Source organism: Alligator sinensis, unplaced genomic scaffold (genome assembly GCF_000455745.1).
Source record: "Alligator sinensis unplaced genomic scaffold, ASM45574v1 scaffold858_1, whole genome shotgun sequence".
Classification (NCBI taxonomy): Eukaryota; Metazoa; Chordata; order Crocodylia; family Alligatoridae; genus Alligator; species Alligator sinensis.
In genome coordinates, this window is record NW_005842079.1 from 102,711 (window position 1) to 126,936 (window position 24,226).

General features: G+C 51.1%; 1 protein-coding gene across 5 annotated transcripts in view; it reads left to right on the top strand.

Annotated features, from left to right (window-relative positions):
• The window catches only part of SEMA3F (semaphorin 3F), a 115,983-nt gene that overhangs the window by 31,018 nt on the left and 60,739 nt on the right, over window positions 1-24,226 (top strand). Inside the window, exon 1 of one of the 5 annotated variants that reach the window (XM_025204372.1) lies at window positions 11,686-11,773. The exons of the other annotated variants lie outside the window; for them this stretch is intronic. The gene's annotated coding sequence lies outside the window, so the exon portion shown is untranslated. Of the gene's footprint in view, window positions 1-11,685; window positions 11,774-24,226 lie in introns of those variants that run through there. 5 annotated transcript variants of the gene reach the window in all.

Genomic DNA, 24,226 nt, shown 5'->3' on the forward strand with positions numbered 1-24,226 from the left:
CTGTGGCATGGGAGCTGACAACAGAGGCTGTGCCCTAGGCTAACTGTGGGAACCAGGCTTTCAAACTTGCCATTTAGCTGTTGGTTTCAAATCAGTTACAGCTTCAAAAGCTGACTGTGCAGGGGGCAGCCTCAGCCCACATGTCATCTTTGTGGACAGGGGCAGGGGCAGGGAGGGATGCAGCTGTGTGCTGGCAGCTGTGGGTCAGGCAGACACGTTTCCAGTAGTGTCTGACAGCAGAGGGGCAGATTCTGTCTCAGGTGAGGGAGCTTGGGGCAGAATGGGTTGCTCTTCCTACCAAGACCTTGTCAATAATCCATCTGGATGGGATGCAGGACTCAGTTTCAGGGCATTCCCTGCCATAAAGTCTGCATCTGAGGCTGCAGGCTGGTTCCCCTGTGCTGGTGACTACCAGCCCCCTCTGTCTTGTCAGCTCCTGACCCACTGGGTCTGTTTGGGCCTCACCCCACTGCTGTGCGCCCTCCTTTCTCAGGAAGCCTTTCCCTATCCTGTCTTTCTTTCCAGTCTCTGCATCTACCCCTGCTCCCCTGGCGTCTCTTAATCAAAGGCAGCTGGGAGGTGATTGGAATAACATGGGGGACAGCCCATGCTCCTTTAACCATCATGTGGCAAACATGTTATCTCGCCAGAGAGATGCACATTTCCTGTCTGCTCTGACGCCCTGGCTCAGCAGGCCTGACGGGTCCTGGCCGCTCTAACCTCAGTATGGATTAGCTCTCTGAATAGACAGCTTATCTGTGGAAAATGCCACAATTCAGCTCTACAATTCAGAGCCTTTGAAGAAGAACTGAGGGACAGGGATCTGTAACATATGGACGTTCATGTCTCCTGGTTCCAGTTCGACCCTCAGAAACACACATGCAACTCCCATCACCATCAATGAGATTTGCAACCTGTGATTGAATGGAACCAGCTTGAATGGGCTGTCCCAAAAATGCCATGTGTTTAAATGGGCCTGTCAGGGAGTACATGACAGCAACAGAATTTGCAGCAGGCAAGAGCTTCTCCTCACTGACACCACACCTGCCTCTCACCTGAAAGTGATCCTGAGCTTGAGCTTGCCATTAAAGCCCTGCCTGCCCAGCTGCATTTCCATCTTCTGAGCTGCCTTTTAGCTCCCCTATCTGAGAGCCAAACACCAGCCCCAGTGCGGGGAGTTGGGCTGGGGCTGGGGTTGCCCAGCAAACCTGGATTCCATCTCACAAATCAATGGGGATTTTGCCCTTGGGTTTGTGCTGCATTGGAACGGAGCTGAGACTCTTCCCAATGTTGAGGAGCAGGGAGAGAGCCCCTCCCATGCCTCACTTCCATCCCCACCACATGGGTGAGTTGGGAACCTAATGGTTAGTGAGCTCACCTGGATTTGAGTCTCTGCTCTGCAAGTCACTGCCACTCTGTCACTGATAAACAGTGCGGCATCTCCATAGTGTTCTGGCTATAGGCAGTGCCCTTCGAGCACAACTGAAGATGCATCTTCATTGGAGACACAGAGCACAGTTTTCTCTTCTCAGTGAACCTCTACGGTGAGCAGTGTGAGTGAGATCAAACACAGGGCCATTGTCACAGGTGTAGCCAGGGCTTCTGCACTTGGGCAGTCATAGGCTGCCACTCAAGACATGAGCGGGATCTTTCTGTAAAGACACCAGATCCCTACTAAGACAAGGGCCTGGCCTGCCTACCAAGGCCTGGCCACAACTGAATGCCTGGCTACAACTCTTGAAATGCATGCTGCTTCCCTCTGGACATTGCCATCTCTGCTCAGGACATGAGGCTGGATTCTCAGTTACACCACCCACCCGGAGGTAGATCAAACCAGGTGCAAATGACTGTAGGGTGGTGTCACAGATCCAAGCCCACAGCCACTGCTGGTCTCCCCTTGCCAGACCCTGCTCCCGTAGCACAGGGCTCCAGGAGAGTTCCACTAAACTTAGCAGCAGCCAGACCAGCCTTTCCCCACTCTGCCTTCTCGTAGTTTCCTGTTCTCCTGTCCTCTCCTTTGTCTGACTCTTTTCTCACTCCTTTCTTTGTGTTTTCCTCCTCATTTCTTTGTCTCTTTTCCTGACCCAGTTTTTCTGATCACCTCCACGCCCCACTTGCTCTTTTCCCTTGCCAGTGTATTGCTTTCCCTTTCTTCCTGTGTCCTCATCTCTCTCTCACTTGGCTTTCCAAGCATGTGCACTTCCTTATGGGGGTGCATTTGTGCATGCAAGCTTTTTAGTCTGTGCACGTGCGCATGGTTATGCATGTGTATATTCATACGTGTGAGCATGCGTGCAGGTGCATTCATGTGTGGCTGTGTGTGGGTGCACATATGTGACTAGATATATATGTATGCATGGTTGCATCATTTTATGCATGGCTCTACAATTCATGCACATGAGTGAGTGAGTGGTACATCTGAGTGAATTAATGTGTGCATGTGCATATGAGTGTGTGCCTGGAAGTGCATATGGTTACATGAGCATGCAAGAACGCATATGTGTGTGTATGAATGAGTACATGACTGCACACAGGCATGTATGAGCACATGCGTGTGCATGACTGCACATGCATATGAGTGTTTGCATATGTTTGCACTTGAGTTTGTGTACAAGAAATGCATATATGTATGTGGATGGGTGGGTGTTGTATGAGTATGTATGAGCACGTAAGTGTGCATGTGTTTAAGTCTGTATGAGGTACTCAGATAAATTGCCAGAACAGTCCTCACTTAGGGGAAGTCATTAAATTGTGTGCCTTATAGCAGGTGAAATATGATATTAACTACTCTGTTGGCATTTAAATTAAATTCAGTCACCCAGATTAAAATAAAGAAAAGCCCCTTCCCAAAAGGCAGCACCATCCCTGCTGCCTAGAACACTAGGAAGCGGTTATTGAATATAAACACACCGTGTAATTTACATGTTAATTATGTTGAATGCACTACAAGGCCATAATTAGAAACTAATTGGGTGAGAGCACATGTAATTGGTTTTGCTGGCACAGCGGCCAGGCTAGTAGTGCACCTGGGGAAGAAGCCTTCCCAAACCCCAAATGGAATTAACCCCTGATGCCCACTGTGCCAACACCCAGCAGGGAGTGTGCAGCTGCCATGTATAGGGCATCAAGGGAGACAGACAGGTAGAGCTTCAAGGAAGAGTTTGAGCTGGTAGGACTGGCCAGGAGAGTAACTGCCTCTGCATTCTCTGAGGAGAATCATAGAAACATAATGCTGACAAGGCCCTCAGGAAGTCATTAGTCCAGCCCCCCTGCTAAAGGCAGAATCATCCCTATCTAAACCTTCCCAGCCAACTGCTTGTCTACTGGCTCTTAAAAATGCTGAGAACAGCCCTGACACACAACCGAAAGCATCAGAAATACCCTTCTAACTTGCCATAGATAAAGCAGGGCACTGCCAATGTCTTGCCACCACAAGGGCAAGAAGTTGTTTGTTAAACTATTATCAAGAAATTGTTCGCTGTTCACAAACGCATCCCAGTGTCTTTCATCGTGTTTGCAAATAGTTCCTCCAAATCCTTTTCAGCTACAGAGAGATGAGGGTGAGTTGAGGGTGGCTGTGGAGGTTATCAGCTTTTCTGTGTGCATGTTGAGTCATTTGGTCACTGAAATGATGGGGTGTTCCTCTGCTTCTTAGTTGGATGTCTGAAATGTTTAAACCAAGAGATTGGCCGGTGACAAAGCTGGACTCGGAGGCCTTCTTTCCTCCCTGTTCCCAAACACAATCAACTGGAATCACTCAATGAAATTAAAAGGCTGTAAATTTAGAACAACTACAGGGGAGTGGAGCAGAGGAACTGCCCCTGCAATTCATTACAGGAGAGAACACCATTTGTAGCTGTTCAAGAGACCGTAATAAGGGTAATGAAACCATGTGCCTCCACTAGTAAAACCATCTCCTCTGGGAGGCCAGAGAATGCTTCCCTCACTTGCCTAGGTCCAGACTGGCACAGATAGCTAGTAGTATTGTGAGCAGACTGAAGGGAAGGAATCGTCTTTCTCTGGAACACTGGATATTGGCTGCTGCAGGATTCTGGAGGCCAGATGTTGGTGGGTGAAGGATTACATGGATTGGCCTGATCCAGAGTCTGGATACCAGGTTAGAAGGGACTGGACTGATATCAGAGGACCTCCTGGGTCCAGCTGAGCCTGCTCCCCCACTGTCACCAGGAAGCATGTTTTGGTATTGCTTTAAATGTGACAGAACAGGTGGAAAGATCCAGGTTTAGCTGGGCCAGGGGTCTGATCATGTGCAGTGACTTCCTGCATCTGCAACCAAGAGACACGGCGTTTGTATGAGAGGTTTGTTGTGAGGGGGGGTAGCTGAGCCCAGAGGATGCAAATCCGTGCAGTGGCTGCCACCAGTGTAGAATAAAACCCGCTCACACTGCTCCAAACCAGCAGAAGCCCATGGCCCGTTCCAGCCATTCAGACATCAGCAGTCAGGCTCCCAAAGCCTGGCTTAAGAATGACTTTTTTTTAGAAAATCACAAATCGTGTGCCTTTCTTTGTACAGTATTTGCCTTATGTTCCTGAGTCTTTAGGGTCATGCCAGCAAGCCACAGCCACAAGAACTGGAAGCCTGCTGGGGGTTTTGATGTAAAAGCTGCAGTTGCCCCATAGCCCCATGACTCTAAGAGCTTGGGCTCTTGCAGTACATTTGTGAGAGTTGGCAGCACTGACGCCAGGTCAGGACTTTTGGCCTGTGATTTAGGGAGACTTTGGTGATTAAAGGGCTTGACTCAGGGTCTGAAGTGTTGTGGTCAAGACACCCTAAAGCAGAAGCACCTCAAAACAGAGGCCCCTGCCAAAAGAAAGCTTGAGCTGTGGTGTCTCTTTGTTCCTCATAAGGAACAAAGGGGCCCTGGTTTGCTGATGGTACTGGGGAACAGGAGAGGGCTTTGGCCCAGCAGTCCCAGACAGCTACATGCTTATATTGTCTGATGACTGCTTTACCCTTCCTCATGGAGCCTGGCTTAGGCCTCAGTGCTGCTGGCTAATTGGCTGGCTGGGCAGAATGTGTTCGGGTGTTCCAGGATTTTCCTGTGGTGGCAGCCAATTAAAAGGGGATTAGGCTGCTGTCCAGCCCTGGAAATGGGGTCTTTGTTGGCCTCCTTTGGTGCGAGGCAGGTCTCTTCAGTGTGAGATAAGATACTTTGTTAGGAAAGCGACTCCACTAATTAGCTGTTTTCTTTGGAATAAACTTGTTTCATTTGGTTACATGGGTGCTGAGGAGAGATCAGGCCTTGCTGGCCCTGTCCCACGGGTGGACAGAGGCATTTCCCAAGCGGTAGGATCGGAACTGAAGCAGGGCACAGACTTTCCCAGGCAGGAAAAATGGCATATTTCCTGGCCAGCACATTTTGTACCCAGCAACTGGACACACAGTACAAGAACTCAGCCAATGCCACTCTCAGACCCCAGTGCAAGCCCACTGGAGGCAGTGGATTGTCACTAGCATCCCCATAGGCCAGCAGTGTCTCAGGGTCCTTGAATTATGTAGATAGTCAATTAATTTATTTTCATAGATTTCACAGACGTGAGGGCTGGAAGGGACCTTGGAAGATCATCAAGTCCAGCCCCCTGATAGTCTATCATTTAAATATGTGAAATCAAGGGGCCTGGTCTTCAGTATGTGTCAGCACTGTTGCTTCCCCTGGGAGGGGAGATGCCATGATCACCATCACAGTGGAAGGTAGTATTGGTCCAGGTGATTTTGCTGTACCTGGAAAGGGAGATTCCCTTCTCCTTGGCCTTGAATGGCTTTGGGCATATCTACATGAGATGCTTTCCTGCATAGCAGACTAACTTGCGCAGTAAGTATCACCATCAACATGTGCACAGCAATTAGGGTGCAGTAGACTAATTTATTGCGCTGCTGGATAGTCCCTTCACATACAAGTGGTATCCAGCAGTACAGTAAATTACTGTGCTTAAACGCATGTGTAGATGGTGACATAGGGGTAGTTTACGCCAGCTCAAATTGAGCCAGAGTATATTCAATTGCATTAATTGCATGTGTAGATGCACCCTGTGTGTAGTTGAAGATGGAGACTTGTTCTCTGCACCACAGGCAGGCACTCCTACGAGAGTCTACTATAGCGTCCCAATAGAAGGATCTCAGCTACACACTTTGTTTTATGGAGACGGGGGATTGCTCTTTGGCTTGCTTCTTTAGCCTTTTGGCTAAGGGCAAGTGAGACCCAGGGGTGTCCAAACCCCAAGACCTCCAGGCTTGGGGCCTGCACACAAGATACCTGCCATGGATTTGGGAGTATCTGAAGCCCCAGGCTGAAGAGCCTGGGAGGTAGGATACTTGCCAGTGGTAACACCACATAGACCTGAACAACTGAGCTCTGAGTGGATGTAATTTGGAACTGATTTGACTAATTTAGTCTGACACACAAAATTTAAAAAATGTTGTTTTTCATGCACTCCCATGGGGCTTGGTAGATATATGCCAACTGGAGACTGGTCTTACTAGACTTCCCCCAGCTGGAAATCTGGCCCTGCCACGTCAGGCTCCTGGTAGAGCAGCCCTGCAAGGAGGGGCATTCTGGCTGGCATGGAGAAGGCCTGGGCTGGGTGGGATGAGTAGGACCCTGGCTTTCTGTACTGAAAAGGGGCTGGTTCAGAGCCTTGAGGCACTGCCCCTCCCAGCCAAGCTCTTAGTGCTGTCACCACTCCAAGAGGCTAAGACCCCTTGGGAAATGTCATGGAGCCCCATAAAAAAAAAACACATTCCACGGGGAGGAAAGCCAGAGCAGCCCAGTCCTCCAGAGCATGGACACTCCCACACTCCCGGCAGTCCTCTGACCCACATGACTTTCTTTTGCATGGCTACCAACCACAGCCTATGCAGCCCAACACTCTGGAACCCAGACACACCCTAGAGCAGGGGTGGGCAAAATACGGCCCACCAATTGATTGTATCCAGCCTGCGGCTGCCCCTGCCCGGGACAGCCCTTGTCACGTTCCCACCTGCGCCCACTGACAGCCCTGCCCCAGCTCTGACCAGTGTGCACGGCTTCCCAGAAGGGCTGTTTCCGCTGCTGCTGCAGCCACCCAGCTATTGCTGCCCTGCGCGCTCTCCCCCACCCCTCCTCCAGCAGCTCCTCTTTCTCTTATTCCTGCACCTGCTGCACCACTCTGGGCAACAGGTAGTGTGGGAAAGTGGCATGGGTGGAGAAGAAGCTGCATCCTGGCAGCTCCTGCCCCAGCACAAAGGGCTCCAGCTCCTGACCACCTTCCACCCATTCTGCCCACCTGGCATGATGAGCAGCCACCTGCGGGCAGCCTAGTGGGTGCCAGACAGTCCTGCTGGGAAGCTGTGCACACTGGCAGGGACTGGTGCCAGGGCAGAGCTGTCAGTGTGCACAGGGCAGGTGCAGGCAGGAGAGCAGTGTGGGCTGCCCTGGGCAGGAGCAGGCAGGGCTCAGCCCTGGGCAGAGTGCCACAGGGGTAGCCGTGAGCCGGATGGGGGGTGATGTGGATCACACCTGTACCTGTACTGCACTGCATCACATGGGCAAGCTCTGCTGCACATGCCCCCTGCCCCCACCCCCGGTTGGCTCCCAGGACCTAGTGTGCAGGCAGCCCCTGCCACACACACACACACACACACACACACATACACACATCTCCTGCCCCCCACACACACCCACAGACACCCTTCATGCAACCCCCATACACAGAACAATATACAAGTGTTAGACTTTATTTTGAGTTGTTATGCAATCACCTCTATATACACTACTCAAAAAACATAAATCAGGACAAAAATATTTTTTAAATGAAATTAAAATATGTTATAGTAGATGCTTGATTTTAATATATAATTTGTTTTTTATCTATAATTTGTTGAAATGCTATCTTCTGAAAGATTTTGTGTGTGTGGCCCTTGACAGCTCAACAAAACGTGTTAAGTGGCCCCCCACCCAAATAATTGCCCACTCCTGTCCTCGAGACTCCTACAGAACCTCCTACATGCCCCTCTCCAGCCTGCACAGCTCCCCTCAGCACAGTGCCAGGCACATCTGGGACTCCCCCAGCCCCAGTGCAGCGCCCAGACACTCCACTCCAGCGTTTCCGCACACACATTTCTATGGCAAGACAGCTCCCATCAGCACGGGCATGGCATGGCGCACTCCTGGAACTCACACACTGCTCCGTACCAATGCCACAGCCCACTGCAGGTCACATTAGCTGCTTCTCCAGAGACGCAGGTAGAAGCTCACCCTCACATATGCCATGCTGCAGCCCACACAGCCTGAACTGCCAGACATGGATCCCAACACCCGCCCCCAGTGGCTATACAGCCTCCCCTCCTCCCCCCAGCAGCAACTTGCATCCCAGCCTAGGAGCAATGGCTTGTGAGAGCACACAGGGGCCTCTGCTGAACGTGCCCTTGAACCACTTCACTTGGGAGAGAGGAGCAGGGTGGGACAAGGCCCCTACGGTGTCTTCTTCCCTATAGGATGATATTTTAGGACAATGAGTTAATAGTGGTGAGGCCAGCAAAAGATACCAGACCCTCCCCACACGCCCAGGGACACCATCAGCTGAGATGCCAGGGTACCTTGCATGCTTCGGTTGAGGCCTCAGGCTGAGATAGTACCAGGGACAATCTTGGGGTACTCATAGCTGTCTGGGGATTCACTGTGCTGCTTGCCACAGCCTGAGCTCAGCCAAGCCTAGCCCTATAACCCATGCCCAGGCCATCCCATGTTAATGGGATCCATGATGCCTACCAGAGCCAGTAGGCAAAGGGCACCTTGATTCTATTCCTCATCAGAAGGTAAGTCCCACAGCAGACCCCCAGGCTACCCAGCTCCAGGAGCAAACCCAAATCTGGGACTGGGATTTGAACCTAAGATCTTGTGGCCACCTGAGTAGCAAGAGGAGGTCTAGTCCCTTGCAGGGAGCCAGCCAGGCATGAGCTGATCTGGAAAGGACTCTTAAATCAGAAATGGTCATCAGTCCCTTGCTGTGAGGTTGCCAAGCATAGCCTTATCTAGGGCTATTTAAAGTCTGTATCTAGCTGCTGAGACCTCTGCTGTGGGTCACCCAGGTCTTCAGCATGAAAGATTTGGAAGTATCTGAAGCCCCAGACTGGAGGATACTTGCCGGTAGTAGGGCCACTTATGATTCTTAAACGATTCAAAGGATTTGGAACCGATCTGGCTGATCTGGCTAATTTGACCTGGGACACAAAAAAATCTTCTTAAAAAAATGCAATGAAAACCCCAAGCCCCTCCTACCTATGGGACTCTCTGAAAAGCAGAGATTAGGCTGGGAGGGGCCCCTTCTATCTGAGTTGCTGGTGTCAGCGGTTCCTGGAGATTTAGGTTCTGGGGGTCAGAGGTCAGTGCGTGGGCTCGGCTGCCTGTCCATCACCTTTAGAGACATCAGCTTCACAATCCCCTAACTGTCAGTGGGTATCAGGCATGCAGACAGGGGGAGTGACAAGTCTCCTTCAGGGCCTGCTGTGGTCTCCAGCCCCTCTTTGTGGACTCCTTAACTGAGTGGGTGTGTCTGCCCACCTCTGATCACTCAGGCAAGGAGCTTTCTGGGGGCTGTTTTGTCTCAGAAATTGATGTTTGACTTGAGGAGCAGGAGAGTGAATGGAGAGCTTAGCGTTTGAATGGCACTGCACAGTAGGGTCCGGAACCCCACAGAGCCCTTTGTGCCTGGCCTCATCCCATTCTTCCATTGAGAAAGCGCTTCACAAAAACCAGAAGCCCCTTGGATACAAACAGATAATTTACAAGGGTCTGGGGGCAGTGGGATTGGGAGTGGATGTAGTAGGGTTGAAATGGTTCCCAGGTTCTTGAGGAAGTTCCAGGGCAGAAACAGACCAGGACAATCTGCTGGGCCTAGTGCTTGCCCATGAGACCCTGGAAACAAGGAGAGGCCCTCTCCCCTCCAGGGCAGGTAAACCATAAGAGTTCACCACACTTAGTGCAGACGGGTCAGAGGACAGGAGCAGAGCCACAGCCTTCTGTGACTGCTTAGAGGTGCCTAGGGAGATGTAGCTGTCTCCTCAGCCAGCTTTGTATTCCCAGACACCCATTCTTGCTGTGTCTTTCTCTGTCTGTCTATCCGATGGCATGCATGTTTCTCTCTTACCTCCCCACTGGAGCTGGTTTGAGACGCAGGATGGCAGAAAATCCTCAGTCCATTGTGTTGTTCCCCATTTCCAAGGGATTCAAACCCTTGGTGTCTCACTTGCCATCAGCCACAGCATAACCAGCAGCTGAGATGCAAAATGGCAATGGTGAGCTGACACCAGGGCATGGCTGGCACTGAACCAGGTACATGTGTATAAATAAAACCTGTAACACTTGGTATGTACCAACAGTCTGCATAACTCATTTCTTTACCATTGGGAAGCTTACCTGAAGGGTGACAGAAAAGGACAGTAGTGTCAGCAGTAGTGAAGATGCCTATATGACCAAATTAGCATCTTCATATAGTAGATCTTGCCTTCCTAAGCTGTAGAGAGAGCCTGACTGGGGGAAGGAAGGGAACACCACCATTAGAAACAGAAAATCAGTACACATTGAAAAAGACTGAGTTGCGGTTACATCCCTGTTTAATTTCCCTCTCTTGCCTGAAGGTCTCTGCTTGTACATTGTTTATTTTTATCTTGGATTTGATGGATTGGTGCGTGGTTTTAATGATGTCGTAAGTTTTTCCATTGATCCCATTTTGTAGCAATTTAGGGAGCCTTTGAAAAGTCTATAAAGTAGACAAATATCTTCCTCTGCGTGCTTTGTTTTCTTCTTGTTTGTTAATGAACATCTGCAGGGCAAGAAATGAGCTTAGTGGTTGCTTTCTGCAAGTGAAATCCAATTTGTCTTCCCATATAATGTTGTTACTGCTCAGGTATTGCCCTTATCTTTTATTGAGGATGCTGCAGAGTAGTTTGCTGACACTGCTGGTAACACTGATACCTCAGTAGGTGTCTGGGGTGAGAACATCTCAATTTGCAAGTATTGGGGTAATTTACCCATCTGACAGCCTCACTGGAGCTGTTAAAACTGGTGAGTTAAGATAAAGAACTTTAACTCTGGACTTAAGTTTAACTGGTGTTTCAGCACCACGCTTGATAGATTGTCCGGGTCCCAGGAGTCCCTGAGTTTGAATTTCCAAAGGTAGTTTTAAAGGGTATTTACAGGTGTAACTGTCCTTTCAGTGAAGTTGTTCTGGTCTCTGGTACATCTCGAGGTGTGGACTGCCAACTTCTTGGAAGTGCTGTCTTCAGACGTCCGCATTCTGGGCCTGGAAATCTTTCCTGGGTTTAGATTCTTCCTGCTTTGATGGAAGCTATTGAGGTCTGTTGCAATTTAGTTTATGCTCGTTTTCCCTTCCTGGGGTCTCATCTGACTCCTGCTGATTTGTAGCCCTGTGGGGTGCCATGGTAAGCACAGCACAAGTCAGCCTCAAGTGGCTCACGGTGATTTAAACAGGAGAGTTTCTGCATTTTTTTCCATAATTTATGGCTGGTTATATTAAACCATTTCCCCTTTTATTTCTGCTTTTCCAGTTGCAGGGCTTTTCCCCAATGCTGTGGTTAGTGACTGCTTTGCTGCTCTGTGGGGGCCCTATGGAGATGTCTACAGTATGTCTGCATCATGTCTGGGGAGGAACCATTCAGGCCATGCCCTGCTCACCCACTCCTGCTCATGCATGCCAAACCCAGAATTGTCCTCTCATGGCCACTTTTGAGACCTGTTTCAAGGCCGGTATCAAGGTGTGTTTCAGTGCAACCAGATGGGATCCCCCCAGAGCAATCACCCTGCTGCGTTTCCAGGCTTGGTGCATGTGAGTGGCAGCAGGTCAGCAGGGCCCTTCCTGCATGTACCAAGGACACGGAGTAAATCTAGCTCCAGGATCAGTTTGACCCCAAGCAAGTCACTTCCACTCCCTGCTTCCTCTCCTGCTTCTGGTCTGTCTTGTCTATTAGACTGTGAGTGTGCAGGGATGAGAGCTGCTTTTAGCTGTACAGCTCCCAACACAGCAAGGGCTGGCCAGGCTCTGGGGACTACTACATTACAAGCACTAAATGAGCAGGCAGATAGAATCAGTGCATTTCTTTATTTATTTACTGGCAATGCCAATGTTATTTTCTGGCTGTACAGCAGTTTGCTTCTCTGTGGCTGCTATTTTTACATTGTTTTAGTATTTTCCTCTGGAATCTTCACTTCAGCTAGATTTCATGGGTAGAACTAGATGTCACTGCGTTGCAGCAACCTGTTCAACCTGAAATGAAACCTTAGCATAGGCTATGCGCCCTTTTCTGGCAAACATCCTGCTCTTGTCCCACTGCCATTCAGCATCTTTATTAACAATCAGGAACAAATATAAAAGCATCCTTGGTCATATTTGTAGTTGACACAACAATTGGCAGAACAGCAAATCGCTTAACAAGCCACTTCTACAAGGCTGGTGTGGAGTGCTGTTGAGGTGTGTGCTTTCTGACCAGCAGGCATTTTCCTAGAGCCGAATGCAAGGTCGCATTTACTGAGTGAAGGAGCAGATCCTGGAATGCAGTGACCCTGGAAAGGATACAGGGGTCATGGTGGATAAACAATTGACTACCAGCTCCCTGGGCATTGCCGTAGCTACAAGGAAAACATGAGTTCTGTATGTATGAACTGGGGAATACCAGGGAGGAACCCAGAGGTGGAGTTACCTCTGTAAATGGCATTAGCAAGGCCATTACTGGATCCTGTGTCTATTCTGGTGTCAACACTTGAAAAATGAGGTTGAAAAATTGGGTCTGGTTCAGAAAAGAGCTACGGGACTGATCTGAGGGCTGGGAAACTGGCCGTATGGTGAGGCATTTAAAATCTTTGATCCATTTTGTTTCTCCAAGAAAAAGTTAAGCAGTAATTTGATCATGGTCTACAAATACTGGCATGGGGAAGGGATTACAGAGAGGAAGGGGCTCTTTCATCCAGTAGAAAATGGAATAACAGGATCCAGGGCCTGGAAGCTGAAGCCAGACAAAGGCAAGCTAGAAATAAGGCATGGATTCATAACACTCAGCGGCAGGAGGAGGGGAGAAGAAGGGGGAGAAGCCGCGGAACAACTGTGCTAGGGATGTGGTAGCCTTTCTTTACTCAGTGCTGGAGGCCATGACTGAATGAGCAGTAGCTCAAGCAGAAGTTCTGGGCTTGAGACAGGTGTCACAGGGCCCATGCTTGGCAGGGGATCAGGCTAAAAGATCACAATGGTCCCTTCTAGCCTGATGAGCGAATCTCTGTTCTCCTTTAGTGTAGCTATAAGGGAAGCTGCTCTTACTTTCTGCTCTTTAGGATTATCATTCTTTTGTTCCCATTTCTGTAGGATATTGGCTGTCTCACTCACCCCTCTCTGGTGCCTCTGCATCCCTGCTCCCTGAAGCAGGACAGCAATCTCTTTTTGGAACAGGGGCCCAGGTAGCCAGTCCATTTAGAAAGCTGTGCCTGCATCTGAGAGAGGGATTCTTTTTTCTCAGGTTTGGAGCTGCTTGTGCCCTGGCTGGCGTCACAGAGAGCAGCACTGGGGCTCTCCGTCTGACTTGTGCTCCATTAAAACCCACAAAGCGGAAGCCTTTGGGATGAGGGAGGCTTAACGTTCCCCAAACCAGCATGGATCTGAGCAGAGCAACTCAGCAAGTGCTGGGGAAATGCATTAAACAGCTTTTATAGATTAGCCCCTTAGAGCAAAGAGCTGCTTTGCTCTGTCCCTGAAACACCAATGTAGGCTTATGACCAGAGATGCAGAGACACAGGCATGCACACCAGCAGGGAAACACACCAGCAGGGAAACATACATATGCACTCACGCGAGCAAAGAAGTGCACATGCATTGGGGCACAGACACATAAGGCAGCAAAGAAACACATATGCTGGGTCATACTCACAGAAAGAGGCAATGTGAACAGGCTGGGACAAGGGCACACAAAGGCTAGGGTTTACTTCCTGGGATCCCTACACTTACTAGGCAATAGCAGTCACAAAATTGATGACTGCTAGTTAGTTTCAGGGCTGTTAATGCAATGGGGGCCCCTAACTAGCTGGGGCTCCTGATTCAGTGGCACACTGCACGCTACTCTAATACACTGCAGCAGGGATGTACCTGTGCACACTCTGGGATGCTGTCATGTAAGCAAGAAACACCCGTACACTGGTGCACATGCATGCTAGCAGGGAAACATAAATATCAGCCCTGCCATTGTCTAGAGCAGAGTCCTGGCCCTGGTGCCTTTATGCTGGAGTCTGTCTGCCTCAAGTCGTGGCCTTTCCCTGTAACTCAGTCCTAGCCTGACCATCCTGAACAGAGCCAAAAGAATCCTCCAGACCAAATCTCTTCCTTCCCCTCCCCTCCCCTGGTATTACTGTATGTATCCTCACCACCAGGCCACCTCTCCCAGATAAGACTTGCTTGGTCCCTCCTAGCCAGGCAACCTGCGTGACGTAGTACTACCAGGTTCTACTGCCATTCACCTGCAGCCCAGCACCACCAGGTTAATAGGATATGATTGGTAGGCAGACAGACACACAAACACACATCTGGTGTAAGTCATTGCATCCGAGTGCATTCAGTGCTGATTTACACCACTTGAGGTGCTGTCCTGTGATACCCAGGCAGCTCCAGGGAGCAGGGTGGGTATCAGCCATGGGGTGCGGCAGGCAGGGAAAGGACCAAAAGGCAGGGCTGCCAGGGCAAGGAAAGAAGAGGAAGAAAGAGAACAGGAGTGTAAAGGGAGGGGATAGGCCTGACCTTCCCTCTCTCTCCTCCTGAACAGGGGGCTCTGGCATTCCTAACTGCTGAGCCATTCAGGGGATGGGGTGGCTAAGCTTTCTGTGCTATGGTGGCCTGTCATCTCCCTCCATCCCAGCTCCATCGAGAGAAGGAGAGGAGCACCACTGAGTTCCAGCCTAGGTGAGGGAATGAAGTGCTCTGTGCTAGCTGGGGGGGGAGCCGCAGGTCCCGCCAGGGAGAGGAGACAGGTGGAGCCCCTCTGGCATTGTGCTGCTGTAGAGCTAAGCATTTCTCCCAGTCTGGGGCCAGACTGGCAGGGGTTCAGGATGCTCCACCTGCAGAAGGGAGTGGCGGCTGGCGGGACAGCACAGGAGCAAAGCTCTCCCTCTAGAAACAGATCCATTCCCTGAGGAGAGTTTATTACTGCTGCCAGTCAGTGCTAACACCAGGGGCAGAGGTATGTGCTAATGACCTGAGTCCAAACTGTTCTTGGTGACTGTGCAGGTGCTACACTAGCACCCTGCAGCAAGCAGGGCAGGAGGTCCCCAGGCTGAGCCACCTGGCATCATTTAAGAACCCTGAGTGGGAGAGGCCTTGGTTTTACTGCATCAATAGGAAAGAGGCAAGGACTTCCCTGAGGCTGTTAGGAGGGCTGAGAGTCAGAGATCTACTTCTGCCTTTGCAGGGGCTGCACCAGGGCCCATTTCAGGGGGCACAGGTGGCAGATCCTGTGCAGTCCCTGGTTTAATGGGGATTCCTGGGCTGTGATGATCCCCTCCCTTCAGCATGTCACACTGGGTAGATGCTCATGACTTGTGCCAGTCCCAGGGACATTTTTCAGATGGTTGCTGTGCTGACCCAGGATGCACTCTGGGTATGTGCCCTTGAGAAGAGGGATGGGACAGGCTCTGACCAGGAGCCAAATGATCCACCCCGCCATGAAGTGCAGCTCTGGGTCAATCGGATATTCCTGCCAGTGAGCTTCTATGCACTAGCCCCCAGACTCTGGCATCAGCACAGAGAGACCCGCCGCCCAACTAATCCAGTCTCAAAGTGACTCCAGACGTAGCTGCTTAAAATGGGAGAGAGACAGATGACCTCCCCCTTCCAATCTGCCTGTCGCCCCCCTGCCCCAGCTCCATATGGCGTCTGCACAGGGCATTGCAGAACCCCTTCCTGCCATGATGGGCTAGGAGAGCATTTGGCTGTGGAGCTTAGTGTGAGTTTCGCGCCTACATGGACTGCAAAACCCTCTTCAAGATCCCAGAAGGAATAATGGTGTTTCCCCTTTTATGCTTCATCTTTCTGTCATTACCTCCTCTCATTTCCTACTGCCTGATGTTGTTACCCTGTGTCTGTTCGTGTAGAGTCCTCCAGAGAGGGCTGCAGCTGCTGAAGAAGGATCGCTGCTGATGGGTGTCCTTGGAGGGGAAGCAATTACCTGTCACTGTTCTGCTCCCTCCCAACTCCTCCTGGCTCCTGTTGCCAGGGTTGGGATCTGGGCAAACTTCTTCAGTGACTTCAAGCATTCTGTCCCCTCCTGTCACTCAAGCAGCAAACTCTAGACCAGCCAAAGCCATACTGACTTGTAGTCAGACACAAGTTACTACAAGTGATGCAGGGTGACCTGGGTGACATGTGATGGCTACTGTGTACTGGAGCTGAGACTACAGGATCTCCTAGTCCCTTCTGACCTTAGACTCTATGAATTCATGAACCTCAGGGGTAGATTTTCAAACAGGCTCAGCCATCCATAATTCCATGGAGAACAAGGGAAAGTACCCCCCACACCCAACTATTCCCCTGCCCCATAGCTGTTGCTAACAATAGATATACAGCGATGGCCATTCTGAGAGATGGGGGATGACCAGGGCTCTGCACCAAAATAGGTCTTCACAGTCAGATGTTGTAGCCAAATGATTGGTTGGGTTGGAGCCAAGTAAGGGGGTAGGGGGGGGGGGGTGCATGGGGGAAGGATCTCCCTAATCCATAGGGGAGGTACTGGTCTTGCCCTTGGAAGGAGCTGTCCACTGCAGGCAGTAGAGGCTGGTTGGCTGTGGAACCCCTGGAGGAAGAGCAGATCTTGACTGGCAGCTGTAGTCTGTGCCCCTGGATCTGGCACCCACCATACGGAGGCATAGCTTTTCTATATGTGGCTTTGGAGCTGCCCAGTGGTGCTCTCCCACCTTCCCATACAGTTGTGCTGGGGTGGGAAGGAGAGGGTTCATCTTGGAGCTCCTCAGGACCCTTCCACTGCACAGCCAGCCCATTCAGAACTGCTGGCAGAGGCCAAGGCCACTGCATGTCCAGGGATGGGGAGGTGGGTTGTCACTCCCTGGCCCCACAGGGGTGAGGGGTGGGGGAGACTGTTTTCCTTGGAAGAACTTTAAAGTGTGGGCTAATTAGAACTGTAGCAAGGGTGAGAGGCAAGGCAGACATTGCTGGGAGAGAGATTACTGGACTGTGTCTGAGACATGGGAATTAAGCTTTGCAAACAAGGCAGAGAGGAGAGAAGCAGCCTGGAGGAGTGGGAGGAAGGGCAGGGAGCAGGAAAGGGATTCCTGGACACAGTGCCTCCAGCTGCCCCCTCCAGGTATGGCCCTGCAGACTGAGGGATCCCTGCTTTGTACAAGGGTCACTTTGTACAAGCCTCAGAGCATGGGGCTGCTGCTGTCACCTCTAGCACCCCTTCATGGGAAGTCTCAGAAGGGATTAGCTTGGAAGTGCAGAAGCCACACTGCACAAGGGGCATGCCGTACCCCGAGTGTCTGCATGGGTTGGGACAGCTCAGGAGCCAGGGACATTGGGACCACATAGGTTTAGTCTGCAAGGGTTGGACTAGCTCATTCCATCCTTGAGCTGGGGGGCTGGGGCAGCACAGTAGCCTTTGAAGCACTGGGTACATGGCGGACAGTGGGGAGAGACAACAGATCGGCAGCAGGGCACATAGCCAGTGCTTTGCTGACTCATCTAAGAGGCACAGCCCCAAGTCGCACCCTGCCATGACACATTTCCTGCCTCCATAATTGCAACTTTCAAGGACACACGTTTTGGCCTATTTTGCCCACTCGGATGCCTTGACAGCAGGAGCCCAGAACTGATCCCAGGGCACTGCTGCTCATCCACAGCTCAGCCTCCATTGTCAGTAGAAGGGATGCTAGAGACTGATGGCTGCCACGAGGAAACCAGGTGGACAGAGGAAGATCTCTTGGGTCAGAAGAGGGCAGAGAAAGAAAGGATAAGGTGATTCAGGAGTCAAGAGACCTTTGCAGTGGGATTGTGGGTTCTGATCCAGCCCTGGGTTGGGAGCAGCCATCATTCGATGGCTGTTCAATGTGTACACTGAAGTTCCTAGTGGGACAACTATCAACTGGAAACAGCACAAACTTCCCATCAGCTGGGGCTAGACATGAACCCACAGAGTTGCACATAGACAATTGCAGGTCATCTCAGCTGGAATAGGCGGGCAAGAGCCTCCTCATCTGATGTGTTAATGATAGGAGCAGTACCAGGTGGAGAGAAACTTGCTGTACTGTGCCCTGGCGGCATCAGCTGTTTGATCACAGAGCTTGGAGTGGACACTAGTCCATCATCCACCATTGTGGTATGTGATCCTGGCCAGGGGGCAGACGGTATAGAGAGAAACGTGACTACCTGTATGGAAAGACTCCCAGGGCAGAGGAATGTTAGAAAGCCCAGATTGGTTTGGACAAGAGCTTGCTGTCTAGTCCCTCGTTGCCCACTGGCCGATGCACTCTGGATGCTGTCGTAGTGGGCAGTGGTGCAAGCCCTGGTGTCAGGAGTGCAGTAGCTGAAGCAGGGAGCAGGCTCTGCCAGTTGACATAGCATCATGTTTGTTTGATTGAGGCTGCCTGTCTGTACCTGGCAACATGCTTACTGCACTCAGAATAGCAACATGCCGGAGACTGAAGCAATTTGTTTGCATATAGGAAGTGGACTCTCAATACGCCCATCCTCCAGGTTTCTCAGCAGCTACAGGCACGCACCTCCGTGGCCCTCCTGGTGTTCAAGGATGTCTGAGGGCTTGTAGCACCCACCCCATGCTTCCCCTGCCCCCTCATCTCCTCCGGCCTCTCTGACCTCATGTCTCCTGACCAACATTCCCGCCCCCCCCTCCCCTCAATCTATGCCAGCCTCTCAGCCCAGCTCCATCCTACTGTTCCCCATACTCCAGTGTCTAGCACAGCTCTTTCCCCATACCCACCTACACCTCCCTAACAATTCCATCTGCATCTCTCTACCTACAAAGTCCCTCACCACCCCCGGCCTCTTGACTTGGCCTCTCTGACTCCAAGCAGTAGGAAGTGGGGAGACTGAGAACCCCTTCCCTTCCCCCAAAACAGCCAGCTGGGATGGAAGGTGGGCAGTGCAGTGGCATTAACTTGCCAGTGGAAAGCCAGCAGTGTGTTTGCGTCAAAGCACTGTGCAGATGGGTTTGTGCACTGTGCCCCCAGCAGGCCGTGCTAAGGTGGCTAGAGTCCCCAGGTCAGCAGTTGTCCTAACAAATCTCACCCCCTGTAGGGGGTTGCTGACCCCTTGGCAAGTTTCTTTGGATGCAAGCCTGGAATCTAAGGTTCAGTGCCGTGGAATTTTAAGCACAGGCCCTTTGACAAGGGAAGGCAGCCAAGCCTTCACCTCTTATCTCTGAACACAAAACACCGTGAGAACTAGCAGGAGAGAAATAGCCTTTGCCTGCCAGCATCTCCCATGGGCAGAGGAAATGCTATGACAGCAGCTTCCCCCCATGTCCACAAAGTTGAGAGTGCCAGGCTCATTCCCAACAGAGGCAGGGAGATCTTGAGCAGACGGGTGGGAAGGCTTCCTGGGTTGGGTGGTCCCATTTCCCTTTCCTGGTCTGTGAGACATAGGGGATAACAGCCCAGTCATGCCTGGAAGGAGATGGAGAGAGAAGAGATGCTTTAGGTCCTTCGTCCTCCTCCTGAACAAATGCTCCATGTGCCCCCTCTCTGAGGAAAAGGCCTCACAGCTGCTGTCTTGTCACTAAGCCAACATTTACTCTATAGTGACGTGGCCTGTCCAAACTTACATCCATTCCTAAGTTACTCATCAATAGCAGCAGGCACTGGCACTAAGCTAGACAGGCAAGATCTTTTCTAGTCGTCCCTGCCACTAAAAAAGAATTTGCCAGGGGGTGATATGGCACAGAACAAACAGTCGGGCCCATGGTCATAGCGGTTGGGAATGTTGCCCACATCATGGCCCTGCTGAAACTAGATTAGGTCTTTGTGCTGGTGCATGGGACAGGTCTGTGTCTCAGGACAGTCCATGCCTACAAACCATAACAGAGGACCTAGGGCAATCCAGTCCTACACAGGACCCACCAGCTGGGATAGAGGGCCCAGTTCCAGGGAAGCAGGAACTTACTGGAAAGTGCTGCTTAAGGGGGAAAGACATCTAGGAATAGACGTTACATTTGTCCTGGGATAAGTTGTGCCTGTGTTTGTCCCAGAACAGCAAAGTCCCAGGACTGACATGTATGCACATCACCCTCCCAATCAGGGTTTAGTGAGTTGCTGAATGCACTGCCACTTTTCTGCCATTGATCCAATGATGCAGTCTTGGGACACCTGTTCAGATGTACTTTGCAATGTCTTGGGGCAAGCTGTTAGCCCTTCTTATGCTATAGACCTTTTTAGGGACAACAGACATGGAAATCTGAATGACTGCACATTGTCCCAGGATAAAGTGGTTTCTTCCAGGACAAATGCAACATCTGTTTGTAGCCTTAATTACACTTTTTAAGAAACCCCAGAAGCGGTTAGCAAGTGGGAATGTAGACCCGTGTGAAACTGTTGCCAGAGCACCCCCTGAAGGTTGGTGGGGGAGATGTAGACCCCCCATTGTGTTCCACTGGAATGGGCTTCTGGACATGTGTCTGGAATACATATGTGAGGCACTGGGTGGGAGGGAACACTCCCTGGCAGGAGGATCAAAGCCTACATGTGTATGCTGTGTGATGGCTCCAGCACATGAAGCGGTGGAGGCCATGGGGTGATTCACTTGGCACGCAGACATTTGGGATGTGCTCTGGCTTAGTTTTCTCAAGGAGAAGCCAACAGGCAGTGAATGCAGCCCCCACAGGCCTGTGTTCAGTGGGCAGGGGGTGGGAGCTGAGGCTCATGCTGTGCTGGGATGAGATTGGGATGGTGAGGAGGGCTGGACATAGAGCTGGTGCAGTTTAGGAAGGAGTGTCATAACCTGGGGTCTAGCAGAGGCTTCTTCCTGTGGGACACTGCATGTCCCTTTCTCTTCTGTTGGTAAAGTGTCTGTAGAAGCTGTAAGGGAGCTGCTCCCCATCACCCATGACCTGAGCATGGACACTGTTTGAAGCTACCTTTGCTGTCAACCTTGCATTCTTGGTGAAGGGGGGGATGAACTTGGTATTTGCCTTCTAGCTTTACCTTCACATTCCTTTTCCCAAGGTCTAATGCCAAGCACCCAGTCCCAACCCAGTGATATTACTGAGGACAAAAAGGGGCCAGGACTCCTTCCCAAGTCAGGGGGACTGAGGGAAGTATCCTATGATCTCCCCCACTCCTAGAGAATCCCACCCTCCAGCCAACAGGGAATAGTGCCTTCCAGAGTCTCAGTGCAGCTGACTTGGGCCCCTTGCATTTGCCTGCCCTCCAAGCAATGATCCCGTGAGCTCTGAAACAATGTCAACAAACCCGCCACCAGCAAACAATCCATCACCCTGGAGCTGCCACTTATTGAAAACAGATCCGAGAGCCGTAAACAATTCAGGTCTCGGCCTCCGCCTCTGCTTCGCTTTTGTTTGCTGGCACAGGTTGGGTTTCCTTGGCCAGCTGCATTGAATAAACTGAGCTCTACTTCATTAATTACTCAGATGCACATCAGCACGATCTCCAGGGAGCAAAGCATCCTCTCAATCCCGCCTGCTGGAGGTCAGGAAAAGCCCTTTCTTGAATTAGTGTAACATCAGCCCTTGGGAAAACAAACACATGGGCCAACCAAAGAGAAATATTGATGGTCAAGGTCAAAAGGGGCGGGTGATGACCTCACATCCTATGACATCATTTCCTGCAGTGAAGGTAGTCATGGCATGGCCTGAAGAGGAAGCATCTGATAATTTTGACTTAGTCCGTCCTGGAAGTTGCCCACTGCTCTCCTGGACCTTCCTACCCATTTTATAGCTCACTGTGACTCACCTCACCATAAATTTGAAGCAACAAGGCAAAGCTTCCTTACCCTCCTGGCACCTCTGGCAACCACACTGACCACAGGATTTCTGCCGCTTCCGTTTTCCTCCTTGGTAGAAATAATAGAAACTCATTGGGCAGAGTTTTGGGATGGCAGCTACTGTGTCTTCTTGGCCTGTGATGTTATCCAGTCTTCCAAGCTAAGCAATGTCTGGCCTGGTCACTACTGGGATGGCAGACACCGGGGGAAACCATGGAGACTGCAGAAAGTGGACCTGCTCTGCTCTCCCTTTGGGTTGGTAGTGCTTGGGGATCATAGAGATGAGACATAAAAACACTTGCTTTGTTTGTACGTTGTTCAAAGCTGTACAGGTACTTTCCTGTAGGCCTGTGCGAGTAGGCAGCTATTCGATCCAGCCGTGTCGGATGCCAGCAATCTGATCCAGAGCTCCGGACTGGGTTCCTGCTTCGATCTGGCCATAGGTTATAATGGGGAATCAATGAAATATCTATAACCTTGCAGTTTTTTTCGTCTGATTTGGATTAAACTTGCAGGGGTGGTGGCTTCTGCTGAGAGAATGAAGCCTGCCAAGTGTCAAGAAGATAGGTGCAGGGGTTTGGGAGGAACTGCACCTCAAGCTGCAGACAAGCAAAACTCGTGCCATGGGTGACACTGTGTGCGCTAAGGCGCAGCAGGGTGAAAGCTGCAGGCCTGCTAGCCCTTGCTGCGGCCACGAAGCCTGCTAGCTCTCAAGGAGATTGGTGCAGGGGTTCTGGAACCCCTCATCCATGGGAGCGTGATGGCCTGTGGTGGCCTGGGCACCCCCATCCATAGGAATGTGATGGGCCCGTGGGGCCCTGCACCTCTAGCTGCTGACAGGCAAAACTCGTGACATGGTTGCTTGTGCAACTGTCTGTCTGTCTTGGGGCAGTTGATTGTCTATATTGATTATTTCTTCTCCTTAGTCTGTGGTTTTGTAAGTGTTAATCCTTGCTGATTAACTCATTAACACCTAATTAACACCTACAAAACCACAGACTAAGGAGAGGAACACTTCTTGTACCATTGCTAGTAACTAGCTTCTATATGAATCCCTTTCAGCCTAGCCCTGACTGTGCTGCATGCATCCCCCTTCTGACTGGTCTCCGTGTAGAAAGCAGCACCCCATGCAGATAGTAGGCAACTTCATTTCTCCTGGCAGCAAGTCCACTGGATCATCAAAGGGGGGTGGGGGGCATTTATGCCCATCAGATTGAATTAGAGTCCTCTGCCCTGAACTGCAAGTTGCCACCCAAACTCAAAACAAAGTATCAAGAGGTGAAAAAGTCTTCACAAGTCGTCCCCCCTGCCGCAACCCTGACTCTAGCTTAGCCCCAGAGCTCCTGTAGGAGATAGTGAGGTCCGAGCAAGCTGTGTTGAAGAGAAACAGCTTCAGCAGAGCTCAGGCAAGGCCACTGGCTGTTGACCCATGGGGGAGGCAGGAGACTATGCCCAGGGATTCAGCAGCTAGCTCTGAGGTGAATGGCAGTCACCTCGGTGGGATGGGGCAGAAGGCCTCTCAGGCTCAGTCCCCAAGCCTTGCAGGAGCTGGTTTAAACCTGGCTCCTGCTGTCACTTGGGACTTTGCTGGTGAATAGAGCAGAGCAGGCCCTGGCAAAACACTTGTTCCTAGACCCCAGGAATGTCATCTTCACTTAGGCAGACAAGGTTCCTTGGGTGAATTTGATATCTTTTATTAGACCAACCCAAATGGTTGGAGAATAGTTATTAAGCAAGCTTTCGGGTTCAAAAACCCTTCGTCAGGCTAAGGAAGCTTCAGCAGTTGGTGTGTGCTCTTCACTTAGGGCACTCATCCCACTTAGGTGCAGCAGAGCCAGGGCTTTCCCTCATGGATGGCACTGGGTTCAAAGCTCTGCCCACATTTGCCAAGGACCAGCTACCCAACAAGCAGTGGGAAATGGCATGGAGAATGAAACTTGGGACATTCAGGGGCTGGGGGGGCCCGCAGCCCTGGTAACTCAGGAGGAGCTTTAATAGGAGATAGGAAACCAGCACCGGAGTGGTGCTGATGAGGCAGAGGCTCCCTGCTATTCACCCTGCCCTGCCAGAGTCCAGGACTGCTCCCTGCCCAGCTCACCTGCCCCCACAGCTCCAGAGCAGGCATTGTTAAACAGACCTTCTGCTCCCACCTGCTGTACGTGGTTCCCACCCCAGCAGCTTGGACCAGCAGCCCCCACCCCTCTGCAGCAGG